The sequence below is a fragment of the Botryllus schlosseri genome, chromosome 10, assembly GCF_051294905.1.
Source record: "Botryllus schlosseri isolate E-star chromosome 10, Bs_hap1, whole genome shotgun sequence".
NCBI lineage: Eukaryota > Metazoa > Chordata > Ascidiacea > Stolidobranchia > Styelidae > Botryllus > Botryllus schlosseri.
In genome coordinates, this window is record NC_137245.1 from 3,308,019 (window position 1) to 3,320,264 (window position 12,246).

Here is a 12,246-nt window from a genome sequence, read left to right on the forward strand (position 1 = left end):
GTCATGCGGCCCGCGGCCTCCAGGAATTTGGAAAAGTGGCCCGCGACCTATTTTGAGTTGGCGACCCCTGCTTTAGCATATATCTAAAAGATGCATCATTTAAATTGCCAAGACAAATTGTCGGATATTTCGTTTGCGAGTGGGGTATGAGGGACTCTAGTTCATTACAAGACTTCTCCAACACGGATATAGTTCATTACAAGGCTTCTCCAACACGGATATAGTTCATTACAAGGCTTCTCCAACACGGATATATACTATGGATATATTTGATTATATCAATATATATTATTGGGATGGCGAATGCGAGACCAAGGCTGCCTCCAGGACCGTGTTATTGTGACGGGAAACGACTGCCTTTCACACTAGATGAATTGGAGTATCGCATTTGCTCAGAAGAGGAATATTGCGCTGACCCGGATACTGCTGAAACAGTTTTGTCCACCTGCCATATTCCGACTGATGTAATTCGTTTTCTGTGGATTCCGTTAAAAATCATCATTCCTTAAAGGGTATATCGCCTTTTCACAGTTTGGTGTAGAAAGTTCGTTCCAAGATCACACTGATATCGTCAATCTCCATCGTACTGACGCAAGCCTATTGAAGACTTTCTATCAACATGTCGAATATATTCGATAATGAAATAAGCCGTAGAGAGGAGTTTGTGAAAGATGTCTCTAAAAGCCTCGAGGACAATCTGACAATCGTCATGAATGCCACATTCAAGTCTCAATTTGTTATTTCGAGCTATCATTCCGAAACATTCCACTTCATTAGGGCTATCATCCCTTCACTTCTTTTGCTTTTTATTCAGTGTCCATCATACAATGTACGAATTGTACATATTGCAATGTGCCATATTACGACGTAAGTGCCTCTTTAAACCGTCTTGTGGCTATTGGTAGGGGGGTGTCCGACTGCCCGGTTTAATGACTACTTCATATCGTTTCAATACCTTTCTATTTTTTCATGAAATTGCAATCTATTCGTGTTTTCAAAATGATGAGATACCAACATCAGTTCGCTCCTGCATCACATATTGCCACGCATGTCCTAGCGACACGAGCCTACAGCCTTGATTCCACCCGCTCATGTTTTCCATCGTTTGTAATGATGATTTTGCGTGAGTTCACTTGACCTTATTGATTCAATAGGCTGCATTTCAATCACTCGATTATAATTGGGGCAGTCATGTAATCAACTATAACCCCTCATGGAGAGCAAGCATTGGTGGTTATTATGGTATTCACTTTGCAATGTCTTCCTATACTATCGATGAAGTGCCTCAGTTTTCTGACGCTGAAGTTATTATCTTCCCAGTTTATAGCCTAGTTCTAGTATATAGCTGATAGAACGCCCCTGCTTCGATCAAGGTATAGTTATCATCGCGCGTGCTGCAGGGTCAGTCATACGGCTCGGAAAGATGCTGAAAATCATATGTTCGTGTACGCTTCTGTAATCGTTAGCTTGGCGATCATGGTTGATTGATCAAGATGACCCTATAATATTGACTGAATAGGCTACACCACCGACCTGATGCTCGATTTGTTTAACCTTCTGGAAACAAGTGATTTCACTTTTTGGAAGTAGAGCTGAATGACCAAACAACATATGTGCCTATGTTTTTACTGCATTTTTTGCTACTGAACGATCAGCCACAAAAAACCCGACTGCAACAGCTGTTTACAGTATAGTTAGTGAATATTTGATTGATCAGTAAGAAACAGGATTATGAAATTTACCTTGGTGAAATTCAAGCGGAGGTGGCAAGAGGAACCTCTAATAGCTTGGAACAGGCTAAGGGGCAAATTCAAGCTGAGGTGGCAAGAGGACCCTCTAATAGCTTGGAACAGGCTGAGGGGCACCGAGATAGCTCAGATCGATGTGGTTACCTTGATGAATATGATACCCAATGGAACTCCACTATTCGTCATTATCATTCCAATGATGGTGTCTTTCAAGTTACCAGTATTGATGCCAATACGTTTACTCAAGTGGATGATGTTGCCCACTGGTCTAGTTCAGAAGAGGAGTAACCTGATAGTCGAAAAGTTGGTGATTTATCCGCACTACTTCGGGACTGGGCAGTGGGCATGTAAGCATCATATATCACATTTTGCATTTCATGAATTGCTGATGATACTCCGCATTCACACTCAATCAGATTTGCCAAAGGACCGCCGAACGTTGCTGAAAACAATGAGAACGGACGACTATGAAATTAAAAATGTGTCAGGAGATTTATATCATTACATAGGCCTGCAAAAGGCTATTGAAGGAGCAGTACATTCTTGCTAAAGTAAAAGAGTTGAAAGGAGTTGATCCATTTGTGGTGGCCATATTTTATGGACCCGGAAAGCCATCATCAATAGCAGAATATGTAAGACTTTTTCCAAGAAATGCAAGATCTTATGGTTTATGGAATGACGATTCAGGAAAAGACATGATATGTGACTCGCAAGCACGAAGTTTTATCAAAGGAATAAAGGGGCATAGTGGGTACGTTACATCCAAGAAGGCGAATTTGAAGGTAAAATGATCTTTCCCGAACTTGATGCAACACTCCGCACTGATGAATCTTTCTGCGCGATGGAAGACGGAAACCACCATATGCAGCAATCGCTTTTGGTGGTGGTGGAACCCGGTAGCGGCATGGTGTCGCAGGATGTTTCGGACTATCAGCATTTGATATGCTTGGGCGTTGTACGAAAAATGCTGTACTGTTGGGTATTGTCACCCGGCCCGTTGACTGCATGCCAGGGATATCAAGAAGATTTCCGATACGCTGTTGAGTTTGAGGCCACATTTATCGCAGGAATTTTCTCGGAAGCCAAGATCCCTCCTTGAATCAAATTTGTGGAAAGGAACGGAATTTCGCCAATTCCTCTTATATACTGGTCCAGTATGTCTCAAGGGAATTTTGAAATAGAAAGTAAATGGAAATTTCCTGCTTTTGTCGGTTTGCATCCGATGCTTACTACATGACACCGCGTATGGTTTGGACTATGACTACATAGAGTGCCTTCAAAAGATTTTTGTCCAAGAATTTTCCTTCATATATGGAAATGAGTCATTGGTTCATAACGTTCACAGCCTAATCCATCTTGTTGCCGATGCGACGCGCTATGGGTCATTACAAAATATATCCTGCTTTCTTTTTGAATCCATACTTGGAAAGTTGAAGGGCTTGGTTCGGAGCTCGCGCAATCCAATTGCCCAAATTCTTCGTAGAATTAATGAGAAAGAAAACTCCGAGAGGGAATGTGGGCCTGGGCATGATGAAGCATTGACTCCTCAGTTTTGTCAAGAGTACTACTTACTATTCTGGCCCCAAATCTGAGAGCCACAGACAATTCCGTCGGTTTCGATTTGATGCTCTGTCCTTTTCCTTGAATAAAGGGGACAATTGTGTGAATATCCATAACAAAATATGTATGATTCAGAGTATTTTGCAAGATTCCTCCGGAGGCTCCAGTGGTTTGGTAGTATATCAAATATTTCGGCATTCTGTGAAATTCTTCGACCGTCCGTTTGAATAAACCAGGGCCGGCCAACCCGTGGCCCGCGGGCCACATGTGGCCCGCGAGATGGTTTTGAGTGGCCCGCGAGGTAATTTCCGAAATTTCTAATATCATCAAACATGGATCGCACAGATTGTGAACTTGCAAGGCCAACCAAAAATTTTATTAGTCTGGTCGCAACACTTGAGATGTGATGAATAAAATATCAGTTTCGACTCATTGACAGATCCATCAACCATTCACATATTGGTAGCCTATATCTTCGTACACTACAATACAGCAAAATAATTTGCGATAGATTTATCAAAGGTAAAAAATTTCTACAAGTTTAGCGCAATATGTTGTCACTCGATTTCTTGTTTTTAAAATTGTTGCCCTTTTGTGAAAATGGAAGAACACCCAATGTATCAGATTGAGTCTAACTATATTCGCGATTACGAGACAAAGTGTCGTTCAACATATGCGACCGTGCGTTTGCGCTCGCAGTAAGACCGTCGACTATGAAACCTAGGCACGAAATGATTAACGCATGTTGGTCGCAGCTTTCGATATCGATATGTCCATGCGTCGAATAGCCCAGCCCTCGCAAACTTATCCCAACGATATACAGCAGGCCCGCAACATAGTCAAGTGACAATATTATTGACCTATGAACTTTAAAAAATTTTCGCGCTTCGCGCGGATGGTGGCCCGCGCAAAAGTTCGTCAATCGAATGTGGCCCTTTGGCTGAAAAGGTTGGCCAGCCCTGGAATAAACCTTGCTTGGGATCAAGCGAGTAACCATTTATCGTCAAATCTGCATACCGCGAGTATAACAGATGTCAGTCACAAGCTGGTAGTCTTGCCTGATGCAAATGATGCGTATGTGGTTTTCTCTTTGATTCATCAATCCATATGATATGTGTGCGCTAAAAGTATTTGAAAAATCTGATTGTCAGTTATAGGCCTAATCATTTCTTGCCACATGGTAGTGTCGTACCCACCTCATATATAGGTTTTCTCTGTGACGGTATGTATATTGTATACATATTGAGAACATGCATCTTGTTGTTTTGACAGATCCATGATCGTAATGTTGAAGAAAGTATATTGTGTGGTTGAATTCCTAAACAGCAAGGACAAGGTGTCGGCAGCAGTCGTGCCAAAGACATGGCTTGGAAAAAATGGCCGATGCTCCTGGCCCTCGAAAATGTCATCTAACAAAATTGACAAGTTGCAGAGATCTTGAAAAAACCTGGGCATTGCACGCCGTTAAAATTTTAGCCGAAACTAGTACGTTCCGTACGCGTATTGGATTGACTAATCCTTGCGTATACTGTATTGCATTTTCTTGCGTATACTGTATTAAATTTTCTAGATGACTATGCAGAGGCAAACAAGAAAGTGCAAAGATCTCTGAAGCAGACGGATAGCGAGATTTTCAACTTCCAGCTAAACTGAGGTAAAGCGAAATACTCTTGAAAGTCTTCTGTGTGGAATAGAACTTCAAAATATGACTAATGATAACACAGGTCTACAAATTTCAAACAAACAAAAAAATGGTGGCTGAAAAGAAACCGTGACCGTAGGCACAATTCGGTATGTGTATTGCGTAGAAAGCCAAGAAATCGAAACCGCAAGAAAAGCAACCAATCCCGTTCAAAGAGTAGTGACTAACAAGCTTGAAAGGAAGAGGTCGCCATCTTGCAATGTAAAGACGAGGCCGTTACTGCCGTAGACCAGTTTCATCCTGTTAGGAGATTAACCTGCTCCACGTACGATTTGGAAAAGTGGATACACATACCGCAAAACGAGGCGACCTTTGCAAGTACACTGATCAAGAACTCCTAGCTACTACTGTCTCATTTTACTTCCTTGGTGCCAGAAACATTACAAAAAACTGCTACGGATGATGCTCTCGGTGTGAAAAACACTACTCGCCAGGAGTTCTGACTGAAGCGGACAACGTATCGATCTGTAGAGAATCAGCTCGCAAACTGCAAGACGTAGCATCTGGATCAACGAGAGCGATCAATCATGTAATTAGGGAATCACGGGGTAGTACGCAACAATTCAAACTGTTTTATTGTCAGTATGTTTGGCTGTGTAGATTGTAGAAGCTCGGATTCAGAACCACTTAGGAAAATATCGCAGTATTATAAGCGTCAAAGGTTCGTGCAAGGCGATGTGCTGCGGGAGGAGTACAGCTTTTCGACACGTTGGCTGATGAGGCCTATTTTGGAGACCATGACCGAAACAGCACTTCGTCAGCCCCACACAACTTTGGGCTTTTGGGCCCCCATAGGGTGGGTGATAAACCAAACTTCTGGGGGGCTGCTCCACACACCCCACATCATGCTAAGTTTTTTCCGCTACTTATCAGCGAGATTTGTTGTGCTGTTTGGCGAGTCATCGTAGTTCCTCTAAACGCGCTTACAGCGAAAACCTTTCTGTAGTTCATGATTGAATCGGTCAATAGAATCGGAAATTGAATATATATTGCTATCAATTTTTATCCTGTCTCTGTCAGAATGCCATGACACGAACATTTAGTGCCAGTCATTTAGGCGTCTATGGGCATATCCATACGGTGTATAATATATATATATATATATATATATCGAAGTTTTCGGTCAGCATAAGGGCTCTGACACACTTATTAGAGTCGCACATTAAATGGTCTGCTAGGGATGTCTTGTTGCGTCGTGGCGCGGTAATGGCTGACATCGCATTGCTAATTTCTATATATCACGCGTACTTCGAAAGAATTGAAGTTTTTTTTTAAGTCAATAATTTACGTCAGGGTTGTAATGACTCGAATCACGATTTTCTCTCTGACTCGAATTGACTCGAGTCATTTTCTCAGAATACTGAAATGACTCGACTCGAACCAAGTCATATGACTCGAAACTCAGAGGGTCAAGACCGACATTTCATTGTAATTTCGAAGACTATCGGTGCTGGTACTTGAAATTGCGACCAGAAACTGCTGAAAGTGAGTAAAATCAAAGCGAATCATTCGATATCATCAAACAGAGTTATGAAAAGTGGGTTGAACAAGACTTTCAACTGGAAACTGAGCAGTCAACACAATGACTTGGACTCAAGTCATATTACCATCACTCAGACTCGACCCTCTGCTCGCTGACTTGGGACTCCGACTTGACTCGGCGGTGAATTGAAAATGACTCGACTGGACTCGAGTCAAAACTGTAAAAGAAAAATTGACTTGTGACTCTGAAACTCGTGACTTGGTTACAATCATGATTTACGTTAATTCACGAAATAATTTTCGGCCCCTTTGAGATCACCCCTCCCCCCGATCGAGGTGCGGAAGTTACAGTCCTGAAGGAGACTGACTATACCAGCAAACGTTGAATTTTCGACTAGTTGGTAATGCGGCTCGAATTAGTCATGACGATACCTATAATCTTGCATCTGATGACACTTTTTCAATACCAAGGCGTTTGCAGCTAATTTTATGAAAAAGCACCTAGTGGTCAAACCAAAACAAGGCTGAACTACTGTGTGACCAGTCGATACCGGGAATGCTATTACCGAGAACGTACATTACCAATAAAATAATGATTAATTTTTACGAATACTAGAGCTGGAAGATTATAGCAATGAAATGAAGAAAGTCGGTCAGGCATATTACTTTTCCGAACAGACTTGTATACTTTTCCTAACAGACTTGTATAAAATACCTAATTAGTTGACGGTAAATTAGTTCTAGTTGCTCTAGATACAGGAAGGAGCGCATTATGAAAATCCGGATTTTGAAAAGTAAGTAATTCTAGTAGCGCATTATGAAAATCTAGATCTAATTCAAACTTCCTACCGGCCAGTTACCTCGTAAAAAGGGAATAAGTACGTTACACTAAGCGTAAATTTGAAGCAACTCTGTGAAGAAACGTGTGTAGCGTACCGCTCCCTGGCCACGACGGCAGAGTACGCTATACTTTTAGTGACCCCGACGTGATCTCACTAGCCGACGTGTGATATCGCCAGCCGATTTGTAGTAGCTGACGTGATAGCCGACTTGATCCCATTCTCAGTTGTGTTTAGAATGTCTACTCAACGACGACGACCAGCGATGGATGATATCGCCAGCCCAGCGTATTTCCATGGCACCATGACGATTCCGCCACCGGTGGTCAATTTCTGGTCTCAGTCGCCAGAGTCGTGGTTTTGTTTCGGTCGAATCCGGATTTTCCAGTTATCGAGTTACTGACTCTACGTCGAAGTACTTTCATGTTCTGAGATGTTTGGACGGCAACCACCTTGAATTGATTCGTTTAAAGTTGCCAGACTAAGAAGACGACGACGACTGCTACGAAGTATTGCGAGATCTTCTGATGCGTGGGTACGCCATTCCCTTACGAGACCGTGTTAAGAGACATTATAGTGATCGCTGTAGGGATTTAAAACCCTCGGAACATACAAGGAAATTGCGATATGTAATGGGGGCTGTCGGACTGTTCATCATATTGCCCGCATATTCTCGTCACATGTAGACGACAGTGATGAGCATTGGACGTCCTCAGATAGGGTTCAGGGCGGATTTTGAACAATTTTGAGCTTGTCATCCTCGATAAATTAGTCAAAAATTAGTGACGAAATTAGGTTGTTCCGATATTAAAAGACAGAATCGAAACTTAAATATGGGATCAGCGATCGGCTAATATATGCTGATTCTGCCTTTAATCAACTTCAGAATGGACAATGTTGTCCACGTCATAATAACCAGCACAACACCAATACGTTTCTGTAAAAGAGTTACCGTATTAAACTTGCCTCTTAACGTAATTTTGTGAGGACGACATAGCCTACACGACATAATTGACTGTTGTCTCAAAGATTTGATTAATTCGGTTGATTTCTTTTGTAGCCTACCTCATAATTTGATAATTCGTGATTGTAGATCCTAATATGGCCGTAATCAGATGGTATTTCAAATTGCAGTAACTAAATCAGTAGTTCCCAACCTTTTTCATCTCGTGGCTCCCTTGGCCGAAATTTGAGCCAAAATTACCCCCTTAGGATAAATCTGCCCGTTGATTAATAAAGGTCATTTTACCGCGCAAACACCAGTTGACTGAAGAATAGGACGGGCGGAACCGAGTGTTTGTATCTAACAGGGCTGTATCAACACTTTGTAGACCTCCAAAAAGCCATGTTCTTGGTCCCAATCAAATAAATTCTGGAAGGCGCGACTACTCCCATTTATACATACAATTTACTGCAACATCAACACACACACACACATCCTTCCCGCGACGAACTCAGTCCGGTATCACGTGATTCGTAGATGTGGCCGTGTTAGTTAACGGCCAACGCAGAACCTATCCCTTTGTGTTTTCAGTTTACCATGCACCCATCACCAATATAACTGCGGTGAAAAATCAGTATGCATAAATTTTGTGGTCACGCGATTTTAGTCTCAAGTTTGCGTATGCATTTGGCCAATAATATTGGTACTTTCATATATAGCAGGGTTGACCAGACTCAGGTCCGACTCGAAGCAAGCCATATGACTCGGGACTAAGACGGCCAAGACCGACATTTCATTGTAACTTCGAAGAACAGTAAATTGACCACCCTATTGAAATTCCGTCTACTGGTCCTGCTACTTGAAAATGCGACAAGAAATTGCTGAAATTCGGGGAAATTAGTATCTTATAAATCCCCACCATTCAATTTCACCAAACAGAGTTATAAAAAGGGGGTTTAACAAGACTTCATCTGGAAACTGAGCTGTCAACACAATGACTTAGACTCGACCCTCTGTTCGGTGACTTGGTCTCGGACTTGACTCAATGGTGAATGGAAAATGACTCGAGTCAAAACTATAAGAGTGAGATGGACAGGTGACTCGGAGCCTCGTGACTTGGTTACAGCCCTGATATATATCATACACGTGATCAGATTTCCTGCTGACGCTCATTGAAATTTAGGACACCCATTCCGTTTCGGCAACATTGCACCAAGTTTAACATGTCTTTTTTCGATCGGGTAGCTGTTCACTAAAAATAAAGCAAGGCTAGCGATCTCTTTGACGTTGGAATATTGTGTCGCTGTCTGAAAATGTATCTTTGAAAAGATAAGATAAACACTTCACTAGAAGCCTTGTTGTGATAGATTCGGCACGACATTTGCTCGCATAGGATATATTTGATTGAGAGGCCGTCGCTGGCCTACAAAATTGTCTTGCGAACTGCAGCACACCTGTAATTTCAAATAGCATTTGAACATAAAAAAACAGACATAAGGAGCATACGTTAGGAAATAACTGGTTGACTGCATCATACTTCATACATGAAAAATGTGGGAAATCCGTTACAATTCTAAAGTGTAATTCCTCCCTAAAAATTGCGAAATTCCATCTAAGAGGAATCAACTTTTACTCTAATACATGTGTAAGTATCGATCCTAGGAAGGTAAAACTTCTTCAAGTATAAATATAAAATAAAGTAAAATCATGTACGATCAGATTTTGAATTTTCAGTTATGATCCAGAATTGAAGTCTGGAAATTTATCGTCATGTCTGACGACATCATCATTCTTTAGCTAATTACCTAGTAAAATCCACTACAGTGAAATTCAATACAGTATAAGAGGCCAAATAGGATCTCGATAATAATCGTAGACACCATATTTATCCTGAACGATCAAATCTGCCTGACCATTCATATCTGCTTAACTATTTGTTCTGTCATATCATACAGGAAACCAAGCAGCGGATCCGCAAACCAGCGACAACCGACCAGCACCAGTACTCTATATTAGAGAGAGGCCGCACAAATTTCCATCTGTCTGCACTGGAATCGACTTATATTAAAATCTACCGACCGCGCTTGTGTCAGCAGAAGGAATTTTTAGTCAATCTAAAAATCGGCCACTAGGTTCGCTCGCAGTTTGTCTGTATTTCTTGTTGTTTGATTCTATGACGTCATAATTGGTTGTATGCAATGTAGCTAGATGCATGTTTTCGAAATTCTCCATTTGCTGACGATTGCCCTTGAGGAGTGTCAGCTCGAAAAGCGTCGGGTTTTACTATATTTTTGCAATTAATATTGTATTAAAATGTATATTAAAGTTCTGTACCCCAAAGAGTCTCTTCTAATATTATTTTGTAATCTAAAACGGACAATTTACAGATGACGAAGATATAATTACCATATCATCTATATGCTCTTATCGTCTATTATAGACTACAATTCAATATTGTTTCCTGAAGGAATGTGTATTGTTATTCAGATTATTAGAGGCGGTGAAGCGAACAGTTTTTCCTGATCATTCAAAATCTAAATAACCAGAAGTTCGATATAAGCCTCAAACAGAAGCGTTATTTCTCGGCCGTATTGATTTTCCGGTCGTTACGCCCGCGCACGTGTCACTCGTAAGAAATATACGGTATAATGTGTATGTAGTATTACGAACGGGGCAGAAGATCAATTGCTATGCGGATTAGGGTGGAGTGAAAATGACTTTTTTTTTCAAATCAAAAAAGGCCTTCCTCAATCCTGACAAATGACCTAAAACTTCAATTAAAAGTGACTTCAGGGTGTTGCCCCCATTTTCCAGCCGGCAACCCCCCAATTTCTGCGCGTGGGGGGTTAAAATGGCCCATCTCGGCAACCGCTGGTCGTAGAGTCAAAATCTGCGGAAGCATCATGTTTCTATCTGTCTTCTGAAGAAAGTTTTCTCTATTGTGAACACAAAATGAGTTATAGCCAAAAAACTATATATACGCACATTTTTGTTGAAATTCAGCATTTATTCTGACGAATTGTGATCTGTCATTAGTTTTTTTTTTAAAGTAAAGTAACACACTGGCAATACCGAATATTGGGCCCATATTACAAATATATTCACAACACAGTCCATTTAAAATCGGTTCAAAACATCATAATGAAACATTCACATTGAACGTCTTATATTAAAAATGCATTCTTTTGTCAAGTTTTTTCATCAGTTTACGATACTTAATTTTTCAGCGAATGAGGCCATCTCGTCTTTGAAATCCCGAAACTAGTGCTGATGCTTCTGTTACGAGCTTTACATGTCGTTCCACTGTTTGATTGTGGCATGGATGAAACAAAATCAGAGGCTTCTCGCGGCATTCTTCTAACTCTGCATCAGTTAAGTGCTCAATCGTTGGAGGAAGTTGTTGATAAGGTTCAATATCAACCGATTCGTGGTATGCCTTGGCTTTGGGACACATAATAAACGAATAGGACCCCAGTTCAATTGGTTGGAACTGCTATGACTTTCAATGTCCAGTGTCCACAAGTGAATTTTATTCAGCGGCATGTCTTCGAAACGCAAGCACCTTGGTCACACCCTTATTTCGTATGTCTTCATTATCATCTACCAGCATGCAATCATAATATTTTCGGGGTGTGCGGAATAACCGTTTCTTATCACCACATTCGGAGCAATTTTTCGAACGTTTCGGTCAGAGAAATTCAAAACCTGTTTAATCAAGTTGAAGATGTTTCTGGGTCCATGTGTTATATGTTTGTTTCCCTTGATCTCAAACCAAGTTGGAAAATATACTTCAAGGCAAAAACGGACCAGAATCTCCAGGTTTAAAGGCGGTTCATTAACTGTTACATAATACCGTAAAACTCTGCACTGCATCCTAAAGTTAGCCATCTTGAATGCGCAGCCGGTGGTCCAACCTCCAAGTAAGCCAGATCATCATCAGCATTTCCTTGAATAATTGCCCAGCACATTTAT

General features: G+C 41.2%; 1 protein-coding gene across 1 annotated transcript in view; it reads right to left on the reverse strand.

The window, feature by feature from the left end:
• LOC145448770 (uncharacterized) overlaps nt 1–12,246 on the reverse strand; it is a 163,460-nt gene that overhangs the window by 19,119 nt on the left and 132,095 nt on the right. The gene's annotated exons all lie outside the window — the stretch shown is intronic.